The sequence below is a fragment of the Mirounga angustirostris genome, unplaced genomic scaffold, assembly GCF_029215605.1.
Source record: "Mirounga angustirostris isolate CCGP_5_RB_7025 unplaced genomic scaffold, mMirAng1.0.hap1 SCAF_1, whole genome shotgun sequence".
Classification (NCBI taxonomy): domain Eukaryota; kingdom Metazoa; phylum Chordata; class Mammalia; order Carnivora; family Phocidae; genus Mirounga; species Mirounga angustirostris.
Window position 1 is genome coordinate 97,968,498 of NW_026991709.1, and position 12,354 is coordinate 97,980,851.

The 12,354-nt window shown below is 35.6% G+C and overlaps 1 long non-coding RNA gene and 1 pseudogene across 1 annotated transcript in view; both read right to left on the reverse strand.

The window, feature by feature from the left end:
- Positions 1 to 3,243: 3,243 nt before the first annotated feature.
- Positions 3,244 to 12,354, reverse strand: part of LOC129045445 (uncharacterized) — a 42,930-nt gene continuing 33,819 nt past the window's right edge. The window contains exon 3 of the long non-coding RNA XR_008505192.2: positions 3,244 to 3,390. This is a non-coding gene — a long non-coding RNA (uncharacterized LOC129045445). The remainder of the gene's footprint in view (positions 3,391 to 12,354) is intronic.
- LOC123834607 (phosphatidylethanolamine-binding protein 1-like) lies at positions 7,832 to 8,393 on the reverse strand (annotated as a pseudogene).

Sequence of the window (12,354 nt, forward strand, 5' to 3'; positions counted from 1 at the left end):
AAGGGACTGAAAATGGGTGGTCATCTAAAGTGGTCAGAAAGAAGAACAGACACTTGGTTAGTATATACTATTTGAAATCAAGCAGTTGAATTCTAGAATGAGAAATAGGGAAGAGACTATGCCAACATCATCTAAAGCCACAATGAAAGAAGAAAGAATATAGAAGTAAGGAATGAGGACAACTGAGTAATATATAAGTTGGCTTGGTTAAAAGCATAAATTTAAGAAGACCCTGCAAAGCATTGTATTAGTAAAATAATTATCATGACATTGACATAGTGTGATAACCCAATTTTGTAAAGCAAATTATTATATTATATGCTAAGGTTACAAATATGACAGGATTCTTATCCTTAGTATGCTTATTGTCTAATAGAATGAATCAGCAAGTCTGTAAGCTTTATTTAATTTTGGAAAATTGTACCTTCTAAGTTAATGACACTAAATAGGAATTAAGCTGGATAAGTCAAAGATGATTTGCTATTTTGATGACTTGCAATACATTGGTGATATTATGAGAAAGAGTAAAATAATTCCACATGAATTCAAACCTTTAAAGTAATAAAATAAAAACAGAGGGACACCTGGGTGGCTCAGTCGGTTGAGTGGCTGCCTTCGGCTCAGGTCATGATCCCAGGATCCTGGGATCGAGTCCTGCGTCAGGCTCCTTGCTCAGGAAGCCTTCTTCTCCCTCTGCCTGCTGCTCCTCCTGCTTGTGCTCTCTCTCCATGTCTCTCTCTCTAATAAGTAAATAAAATCTTTAAAAAACAAAAAAACCCAGATATATTACACAAATATATAAGTATGTATTAATGTGAAATATATAATGCAAAAGATATTCTAAGTATAATTTGAAGATATCAGAAAGAGCATGACCACTGTGATAGATTAAATTTTTGATTTCTACCATTTCTTACTCATTAGTCAGATGCAACAAGCTGAAAAAAAATTTGTCATGAATATGACAAATGCTTAATATTAACTCATTAAAAAGCTTAAAAAACATTGCAAAGTTTATACTAATTTATCAGTAGAAAAAGTTGCATGGATATTCAAAAAACAATTCACTGGGTAGGGAATGAAATGGCTGCTAAACATTTAAAATTTTAATCACATAATTCAAGAAAAGTTAAAGAACAATGATATGTTATTTCTCTTATTGATTTGCCAAAACTTAAAAAGAAGGTGTTAGTCATTGATTAGAACATAAAAAAGAATCAATAGAAAAGGAAAAATTAAAGATAATAGGAGAAAAGTAAATGATGACAAATACCTTTTTAAGAAAATAAAAAAGGATTTGAAATAGAGCTTAGTTAAAGATATTTTCTTAAAGTGCTTTCTTTCTTTTTTTTTTTTAAAGATTATTTATTTATTTATTTAAGACAGAGAATGAGAGAGAGCACATGAGAGGGGTTAGGGTCAGAGGGAGAAGCAGACTCCTTGCTGAGCAGGGAGCCTGATGCAGGACTTAAAGTGCTTTCTTTTCCTCAGATCTCATGGAAGGGTGAAAAGCTCTATACGTCAAGGCAGTGATCCATCGAAATGAGGTAAAATGAGGGAGCCTAAGACAAGTGCTGCAATTAATAAAAGGAGGCTGCCAAAGAGGAGCAAGAAGGAAAGTGCTTTTTGGTTTTTGTTTGTAAATTTATGGTGAGCCAAGTTCGTTAGTGTGTAGGATCTTCTTCCACTCATCTACAGCAGCTGCTCTGTCATATCTACTTATAGACTGGATGCTTAGGTGATTAGAGCTTAGTAGTATGTCAGGGAAGGTTATCAATAAAATAACGTATCTCAGAGGCCCTGGATGGAAGAGTCCACTGAAATGAGGGGAGTGCTAATATTTGAAGAAAAGGTGTTGAGCCCATAATAGTTCTGGGTGAAATGAAAATGCAATGATTTCTAAGGAGACTAGTATAAGTTGGGAAATACACTATTGGGGATTCTGCGGGCTGAGGTGATATCATGGTACCTTTAAATCACATCATTATGAGCTGGAGTAGTTCTTTTTTTTTTTTTTAAGATTTTATTTATTTGTGAGAGAGAGAGAACAAGCAGGGGCAGGGGCAGAGGCAGAGGGAGAAGCAGGCTCCCCGCTGAGCAGAGAGTCTGATGCGGGGCTCGATCCCAGGACCCCGGGATCATGACCTGAGCCGAAGGCAGACGCTTAACGACTGAGCCACCCAGGCGCCCCTGGAGTAGTTCTTTTAATGCCTTCATTTTTACAGATGAACTAACTAAAACTTGAACTGTTTTTTTGACTATGTTTCTTTTAGGTCTGTGGGAGGCTAACGTTTAAATATGCTTATATTTCTTATAGGTACTTATATAAATCCAAAGGTCTATGCTTATTACAAATATAGTGCAAGGCTGGGGAGGTGCTCAAGTTCAAAAACTTAACTAGTTAAAAGGCCTTTTCTCAAGTCACTTGCCATGTTTTCCACCCTCACAGATTCACCTTTTAGTCTAGCTTTAACACTCTAAAGAATATCAACCCACTAATTAATGGATCCTAAATTTCCCCTTGATACTTATTTGTTATGTGACCTTAGGCAAATCATTTCATGCCTCTACACCTCAAATTTTTGGCCTGCAAAAATGAATATTATAAGTGTAATTTTGATAACATATATGAAAATACCTGATAAAGAGTAGAAGCTTGGTAAATAGTAGTGTCCTTTCTTCTCCCTCTCACCAGACCTTCACTGCTTAGAATCTCCTAGATTTTCTCCTCCGATCACTCTTTTTTTTTTTAAGATTTTTAAGATTTTTTTAAGTTTTTTTTTTTTTTTTTTTAGATTTTATTTATTTACTTGAGAGAGAGAGAGCACAAATAGGCAGAGAGGCAGGCAGAGGGAGAAGAAGAAGCAGGCTCCCCAATGAGCAGAGAGCCTGAGGTGGGGCTCGATCCCAGGATCCCCAGCACCACAACCCGAGCCACTGAAGGCAAACACTTAACTGACTGAGCCACCCAGGTGCCCCCCCATCACTCTTTTTCACCTCTTCCCCCAGGCCCACATATAGTGTCCTCTCAAATCACAAACCTCCTTTCCTGGAAGGACTCTTCCTACAAGTCCTCCTTGGATCCCTCCCCAACAAAAACATTTTCCCCTTACCCTTATTTCCTCACCACCCTTCACCCTTTAAATACAATCTCTTTTGAAAGAAAATGTCAAACTCCTAAAAATTACCTTATTTCCTCTCAGTTCTAAGAGACTGCCAGTCAGTCTAGCACTCACCATGTGAGACCTCCTTCCAGAGATGCTTCATCAGGGTAGTGCTTTGGCTCCTTATGGTTTGCTTTGGCTCCCAGGTGCATAGAATTAGGGGTTAATTGAGGCTGAGAGGCACAGCGTAGTCAATAATTTCACATGAAGTCCTTTTGGTTTGTTGCTGTGAAATGTAGAAAAGCAGCAATAAAGAGTTTGACTGAATATGGATTACAATAGAGCAAAGTACATCCATAGAGTACAATTGAACGTTTAATTAACTTAGTGTGCTTTCAAGAATTTTAACTCTTTGTAAGGAAATAGCAGTTTCTCTGTAAGATGAAGAGATTGAAACTCATACACATTCTATACCAGTGCTAATAGAAATGCAGTGTTAACTTATATGCAATTTTAAATTTTCTAGTAGCTATATTGAAAAAATGTTTTAAATAAAATTCTTTTAATAACGTATTTTATTTAATACACTATATCCAAAATATCATCTCAATCAATAAAAAATTATGAGACGTTACACTACTTTTTCTGTACCAAGTCTTCCAAAGTCAGGAGTGATGATAGAGGATGAAAGATTAGCCTCCTACTTATATTAGCCTCCTACTCCCAAAGATATCCACATCCTAATCCCCGGAACCTATGAACAGTGTGGTTACCTCACTTGACAAAAAGGACTTCATAGATGTGATTAAATTAAAGAACTTGAGATGGAGAGATTATCCTGGATTATCTGAACGGGCTTTAAATGTAATCCCATGTAAGCCTATGAGGGAAGCAGAGGGAGATTTCACTACAGAGGAAGAAAGGGAGACAATATGAAGCAGTGATGGGAGTAATGTGGCCATATGACAAGGAATGTTGGCAGCCCCTAGAAGCTGAAAAAGGCAAAAAACAAATTCTCCTCCAGAGTCTTCAGAGGGAATGTGTCCATGCACACGCCTTGCTACAGGCCCAGTGATACTTATTGTGGACTTCTGGCATCCAGAACTGTGAGAGAATACACTTCTGTTGTTTTAAACCACCAAGTTGGTGGTAATTTGTTACAGCAGCTACAAGAAACCAATACCCAAGTCATTTAGCATAAAGTAATAACATTACATTCTCTCCTTTGTTGTCAATGTCCAAAGACCTCCCAGAAACTGCTCAACAAGTATCAGTGCTGAAAATGTCTTACCTAATCTTTCATCTCACACGGTTTCAACTACTACCCATATGCTGAGAACTTCCAAATTTGTATTTCTATCTTACAACACGCTCTTGTACTCCAAAGCACTATTCACAAATATTTCCTTGTCATTGCCAGCTGTATGTACCATAGTCATCAACAGCTAACCAGGCCCAAGTTGAACTCATGATCGTAACTTAAAACTATCTCTTCCTTCCCTAGATGAGTTAATGAACCAGTGAACCATATCTAGGGGAAGATGTTTTATGCTAAATATTTATAACTAATTTTTCACTGATTGCTGGAATTTTCATCTTACAATAAACTCTTTTAGCAGCAAAAACCAAAAAAATTAAAATCTAAGAAATAGGTGTTTAGTATAAAATCTATTACTAAAGGTTGCTATGAGTTGCACAGAATATCTGTAACTTTGATCATCTACTGTATGTGGAGCTATGATGTCACATGCCACAGGAAAACCAAATCTTCAGGAGGGAACAATAGCATTTAGTTAAAATTTTTAAAAAGAAAATCATGCCAGTAGATCTCAATTTAATTAATATAGAAAATGGGTATATATATATATATCACTCTGTGAAATATGGCTTTTCATTTAGATTAAATGACTATTCTAAATTAATTTCACTTTTCCAATCTCCAGTTTTCTTATGCATATACAAAAAGTATAGCAACAACTGTTCATGGGTTGGCTCTATTTTCCAAAAACTTTGCAAAGGGTTAAATGATACATGGTTTAAATTGTCTCAAGTTATTTCAAATATAAAGTCAGTTTAATTCCAATAATAGTTATATTTTCATCTAATCAATGGTCTCTAAAGCTTTTGGAAGTTAATTATTCTATGGTGAAACATCTGAGATTACTGTGATTATAATTCTAAAATAGTTAAACTTCAACCTTGAAGACTAAAATGATAAGCTTCTACAAAGATAAAAATGTAAATATTTGTAGATCATGAAGTCATAGTAAAGGTAATATTCTTTTTGAATTAAAAATGCACAGAGAGTGAATATATTTGGAATGTGTTTTATACACACAAACTTAGTAATTATCTCCAAACAATTTCAGTATATTGCCAGTCTAATATGCCAAGCCATAAACTATAGCTTCTGTACATACACAAAGCCATTTACACAGAGGCTTTGACACTTTGTCTTTTTTCCCCACCATCAATAAATTTATTTAAATGTTTTAGCCTTTAAAGCAACCTTATAAATCAATGTCAGTGTTCTACAATGGTATTGAACTATGTTGTAAAAGAGTTTTCTAAATTTTAGTTAACTTTCACTCTTTTGTTGGAAATCTTTTTTAAAAATGTCAAGTTTAACACTTTCAGAAAATTGAAACAAAACTTGGAAATAGAAGGAATAAAATTTTTTTCCTACGGAAACAAAATAATCTAGAAAATCAGATGATAAGAGTTCAAACAGGATACATAATTTATTTCTGAAAGTCTACACTTGAGCTACACAATAACTTGTGTTCTGAGAAAAACTTTTAAAGGTTCTTTTTTTAACTGAATAAATTAATATTCTGTTATAGGATAGAATGAAATTGAGACAGCCTTTGTTTATTGCAGCATCTAAGTTTGATGAGATAGTGAAAAGAATCATAGAGACATCTTATTTGATGAATTTTATTATATTGAAAACATTACTTTGAATAAAGGAAGAAAACAGTGCTGGTAAAAACACTTGAACTAAATTTTTTATGTATTTCAATAAAAACATAGAATGAAGATCTTTTATTTAGCAGAATTAACTCTGAGTTTACATGTACTTTAGGAAAAATACAGAAGACTTTTCTCAATTAAAAATATTTCTGGCCTACAGAGCTGTAACAATAGAGGCAGTCAACTACTTCAAATTTATTAACCATAAAATACAACTTTGAAAAACACTGCAAGCAATTTTATTTAAAAAATCATCGGACACATGAAAAAATATGTTCTATAGTGACATACTTTGAGAGACAGATACTGCTTAGAAACTGATTAAAGCATATAAATGTAAACCAAAGACAGTAATTCTACTTAGGTAATTTTTCAATGTTTTGTTTTGCTTTGATATACACAAGTACACATTTTTACTTGTACAAATAATTTTGTTTTAAAAAAGTTTTAAATAGGGGCGCCTGGGTGGCTCAGTCGTTAAGCGGCTGCCTTCGGCTCAGGTCATGATCCTGGGGTCCTGGGATCAAGCCCCGCGTCCGACTCCCTGCTCAGCGGGGAGCCTGCTTCTCCCTCTCCCTCTGCCTGCCACTCTGCCTACTTGTGCTTTCTCTCTGTCAAATAAATAAATAAAATCTTAAAAAAAAGAGTTTTAAATAAAAGTATGTATTCACTAAAATAAAAGCAGCAAATTCATTAAGATATAAATGTCAACATTATAAAAGTTTGATTATTTTAGAACTCTCACTTTCGTAAGTTTTCTGATTTGTATAAAAAAAATAGTCTTCTTATTCAAAACTGAAATCATAGAGCCATCTGGCAGATCTTCCCTCTCTCTCAGGGTCCTGACCTCACATGCAATAGATTACTATATCCCTACCAATTTTTTCACATTTCCTTCCTTCCTTCCTTCCTTCCTTCCTTCCTTCCTTCCTTCCTTCCTTCCTTCCTTCCTTCCTTCCTTCCGTCCTTCCTTTTTTTCACCCACACAATGTTTTTTTTATTTTTATTCAGCTATAAGCAAACAGCAGAAGTAACATAACATTCCATAACTCCAGATCCGTTTTCTTACACAGACGAAGAGTAACCAGTTTAACAGGTGCAGATGGGATTTCTGAGAGCCTCTCACCCAGTCCTGCACCTCAGGGAGATAGCCTGGCCTTAACCACAAAGCAATTCTCCCTATTGCTTTTTCCAGTACTGCTCTCTAAAGGAGCCAGAGTGGGACACTGGCCCCAGTAACAAGTCCAAGATGTACTACACTGGGGTCTAGGGGACAGGCCAGCTTCTGGCTGTCTTGGTGAGAGACATGGCTGTGAAAACATGCCCCCGAAATGCCATCTTGCACAATTCTGGACTCAGGCTCACAAAAGCAGAGGCAATGAATCTCTCTCTTTTTTAAACCTCTCTTAAAGATTCGTTGATGCTCTGCTCTATTACCATAGACCTGATTTTTTACCTGCATTTTTTCTTCTTTAAATTCTGGGTTGCTATTCTTTTCACAATTTGATGACCTCATCCTAGCACCAAAATATCCCCCAAAATGGAGTTCAAATTTGATCAGAACATAAACCGGGGTGTGACCCTCTAGAATTATAAAGGATAGGCAGAAGGAAAAGTCACCCTAAACCACTACCTGATTGCTCAGGCCTCGCCTGTGAGAACGAGAACCGGGAAGCCGAGAAATCTACATGCATCACTGAACTAGAGACCACAGCTGGAGACCTCCGGGATGGTTTCTGTCTCCTAGCATTCCCCTACTTCCCAGACAGCTGCTCATAGAGTTTGAGCACAGAGTCATCCCATTCAGCCTGGTAACACATGCCGGCCACTGGCGGCCCGAGCTCATGCTTTTTGCGGAAGGATGCCACTTTGATTTTGCCACAGTGGTCTCCAGATCGGTTGCTGGGAATGGGCTTGTCACACTTCAGTGACCCATTCTGCTCTTAAACCAGCCAGTTGTAGCAGTGAAGGCCTATCCCCATGGGAGGCCCAGAGCTGCCCTAATGGGAGAGGACGGTACCACTGTTGATGTCATTGCCCTTCATGTTCACCACCAGAAAAGGCTGCCAGTCCCTGCATTTGGGCTCCTTCCTGCTGGGCGCTTCCGGATCTGTCATGACCAAGTGTAGAGTTTACCCAGATCAAGGACACACTATGCAACACTGGTGGGCCAGTTCTTAACCTAGGTGGGGTCAGCAATTGGCCCAGCTCGGCTACCTCCGCCCTGGTGTATCTGACCGGCAGCAGATGCTGGGGCTGCTCATCCACTTCCTGCAGGCTCAAGGGCAGGGACCATTTGCAGAAGTTTACCGGCATCAGGAGCGAGTTGGACAGACAGCTGGGAAGGGTCCCCGGAGGCAAGGCACCGGCCTGCAGCACCGACTCCAAGCTATCCGCAAACTGTTTCACCACGTTTTCTTATTTTCACTTCATTGGCTTAATTTAGGTCCTCATTATGTCTTACAAAGCTATGTGGTAATACTTTATGCCCCTACACACTTTCAATTCATTAGACTTACTGCTCTTACAGGAATTTTCAAAATCGAAAATCGTATTTTGTTATTCAAATGTTATATTGGCAGCAGGGGTACAATATTAGCCATAGTCTAAACTCCACAAATTCCAAATTCCTTCAATGAAATTACAAAGTATTCTATGATTTAGTTTCTGCCTTTGTCTTTTTTTTATTTTTTAAGATTTTATTTATTTCTTTGACAGAGAGAGACACAGTGAGAGAGGGAACAGAAGCAGGGGGAGTGGGAGAGGGAGAAGCAGGCTTCCTGCTGAGCAGAGAGCTCCATGCAGGGCTCGATCCCAGGACCCTGGGATCATGACTTGAGCCGAAGGCAGACACTTAACGACTGAGCCACCCAGGTGCCCATCTACTTTTGTTTTTATCATATATCTGGCCCCACCTCAACTCAACTCATGCTACTCCTCTCTGCCACTGCACATGATTTTTCTCTCTCCCGAAGTAAACAATTCAGTCTTAAGCACTTAAAAATCCCTGGTAGGTTTCGAAATCTAGTTCAAGTGGTTTTTCCTTGTTCTATGTGACAAATTTGAAATTACACTTTTCTTTGTCCAACACTATATATGCTGAGTGTGCGTGTGTGTGCGTGCATGTGTGTAGCATTACTTATCATACTAGACTTTAATCATTATTTTTAAGCTAGCCAAGCGGTGACATTTAGTTTTGTATTTACAATGCCAATTAAACATAGATACTCAGATATCTTTGTTTCCTCAGTGGATGGATGGATAAATGAATGATTACACTATTGAAAGTCTATTCAAGCTCAGTTATTTATATTTTAGCATGTTATGTGTTCTTATGGTTATACAAAAACACACAAAACCAGTGCACAACTCAGAAAAGATACAATACAAAAACTAAACTGATAAAGAATGATAAAGGATTCAGACAGATTTATTTGCCCAGATGTGTGTGCTTTTTTCTTTGTTTTGCTTCTTAGATATGGAGGTTTGCTCTCAACAGTGCTGATTATTCAATCTGTCAAGAACACTTGAATTTGGGTATTTGATTAAAGAATTTCTGGATTATTTAATTAATCTAACTTTCCATTAGATTATCATTGTCCAGCATACATGACATAAAGGGCATAAAATTTTGCATATCAAAACTAATTTTTATGTTATATTATAATTTATTTTGTGTCACTCTTTTATAGGAACCCTAGCAAATGTAATTTATTTGTCAGTTTCTAAAACCGATACAACCACATCACTTAGAACATTATGTGGGAGGTTAAATTTGCACATAAATGTAGCATCAATTTATTTGTGATTGCCCAAAGCCTTTTCTGTGATTTCAACTTGGACATGAAAGAGCTGAGAAGCACCTAGTAATTTCTTTTACCTGAATTAAACATTTGCATTTTCCAATTTATACTTTCTGTATCTTCTATTATTTGTCCAATACAGCAATTTAGAAATTTTGACAGGTACAAGTATAGAAAAGATAAAAAATAGTCAAAATTATGTTTGTTATTTGATTGTATATTAAATTCTAAATTTTGCCTTTTACCCCTAAATAGTGGGTTCAGATTTGTAACTGTGTATGTGGAAGTTCTGAAATCTTTCATGGACTCCATTAAATTTGATAATAACCATAATGATGTAAATGGGTAATGATGAAAATGACAATGATGTTAATAGTAATAATTCTTTGCATTTCTTTACAAACAACACTATTGCATGGTTAGGTATTATTACACTCATGTCATTAACCAAAGAAGTACATTTAGGAGAAGTGATGTGATCAAATACACTCTCCCTGGAAGAGGCAGGACACATACACAGGTCAAATTTAATGTTCTTTCCACTACACATGGGTCATTAATGGGACTATTTGATTACATTTGAGGCTTACAGAAATGAAATTAATTTCCTAATAAGACTTTTTGAGGATATACATTTATAATTTTGAAGTAGTCTTTACTATCAATTTCTTCCTTTAATGATGGAATAGAAAAATTCCAGCATTTTGAAAATAGCAGATATTCCCACTTTAAAACAATGTTATCATTAAGCATTATCCATTAGGAGGACAATAATGTGGATCCAGAGAAAGAAGCTATTTATAAATATCATCAACTCTCTTAAATGTAAGAACACATGTTGCATTTCGAGGCACTTAAGCAATTTTGGCCAATTTGGGATTTTAAAAATTATGAAAGTTAAGTTCTTTCCAAACAGCATGAGATCAATACCGTAAGACCAGTATGCAGATGAGGGAGCAGAGATCCAGGAATCATGAACATATAGAGAAAGTTATTTAAAAATAATTATCTTATTAGTTGTCTTACAGAATAAAAATTTAAAATTGAAATGTTCTGCAGCAAACTGAGATCAGGCCAATCTGTTTGTAGCAGAAAGAAAGAAATATATAAGTAGTGCAGAATATGAATAGCATTCTGAATATTAAGATTATATAGCAAAAATAATTTCTGAATTGATATTGTTCCATTTCTATTTCTAAGTGAGTTATAATATAATTTGTTAAAAGATTTTTTTTTTTCCTTCCCAAGTACTTCCTTGAGAAATTCTATTTTGTGATTGGGTATAATCCCCAACTAGCTACTATTGACATCAAAACAGAGAGATACTCTGCCTAAATCATGGGCTCCATTTCACTGCATAAACAGCCGGTAGTTTTTCAGTAGAGAAACCGGTAATGATCATACAGTTAAATAATAGCTATCCACCTGCCAGGTTACTGTGATTTTTGGCATCTTTGGCATACATTCTTAATTTGGCCAAACACTATTTCAGTTGCTGCCATGTCAACCCCAGAGGTATTCTTTGGCTTCTAAATTGATCTGACATCTGCAGTGTTTCCAAGAATGAGGTTTAAAAATATAACAGTGGTTCTGTGGATAGATATATAGAGGCTTGGGAATTCAAATACACATTTTTTTTTTCATTTGGGAGTTATAATACATCCCCTATCTATGACAAACTTTCATATTTGCTCTTCATAAGCTTTAAAGCAAAGCATAAATATATGATGAAAATTCAAAGCACTACAGCCATGTTGGTAAAATTTTATGTAGCTAAAAACAGGATTTTTTAAAGAGTAGCTGTTAAAAACTATCCCTCCACATTGTGGTTAATTATAAATTTCACAGACTTATATCTCTCAATTTAATGTCCCTAATCTCTCTTGATTAACTTCAAACGTCTGGTTTTACATCACTTACCTTAACTATAACCAGGATATTCATGTTTATGTTATCCCATCTTTTATAGGTTTTATAAAGAATAAGTTTGATAATTATACCTTTTAGAAATCTGACTACATTCTGTTCAAAATTCCCCAATATTATTCTTCTAAATCTGAAACTATTTTAAAGTATCCGTTTTTCCTTTTTAATTTTTGCTATTGTTATTTTATGGATTTCTAAGATCTTAACTGCTATTTATCAAATTTTCTCTTTAGCATATTTTTGTCTCTTCTTTCAGTGTAGCCATTTTTAATTCCTACAAAATTCTCAAAAACAAATATGTCTTTCCTTTTCATTGAGGCTTTATTTTAAACAATTAAAAAAAAAAAGATATTACCTTATTGTTACCTTAATTCTTTTCCAAGTGGGACACTGTGTTGATTTAGATCAGCAATTCCAAAAGTCAATATGTCAAAAGGGGGGGGGGATACTTTCTAGGGCCAATTAACTTTAGGATTCATTTGATCAAATATGATTAATTAAGATTCCTTACTATAAAATTTTATAGAATAAAAGACTAAAAAGTTTTA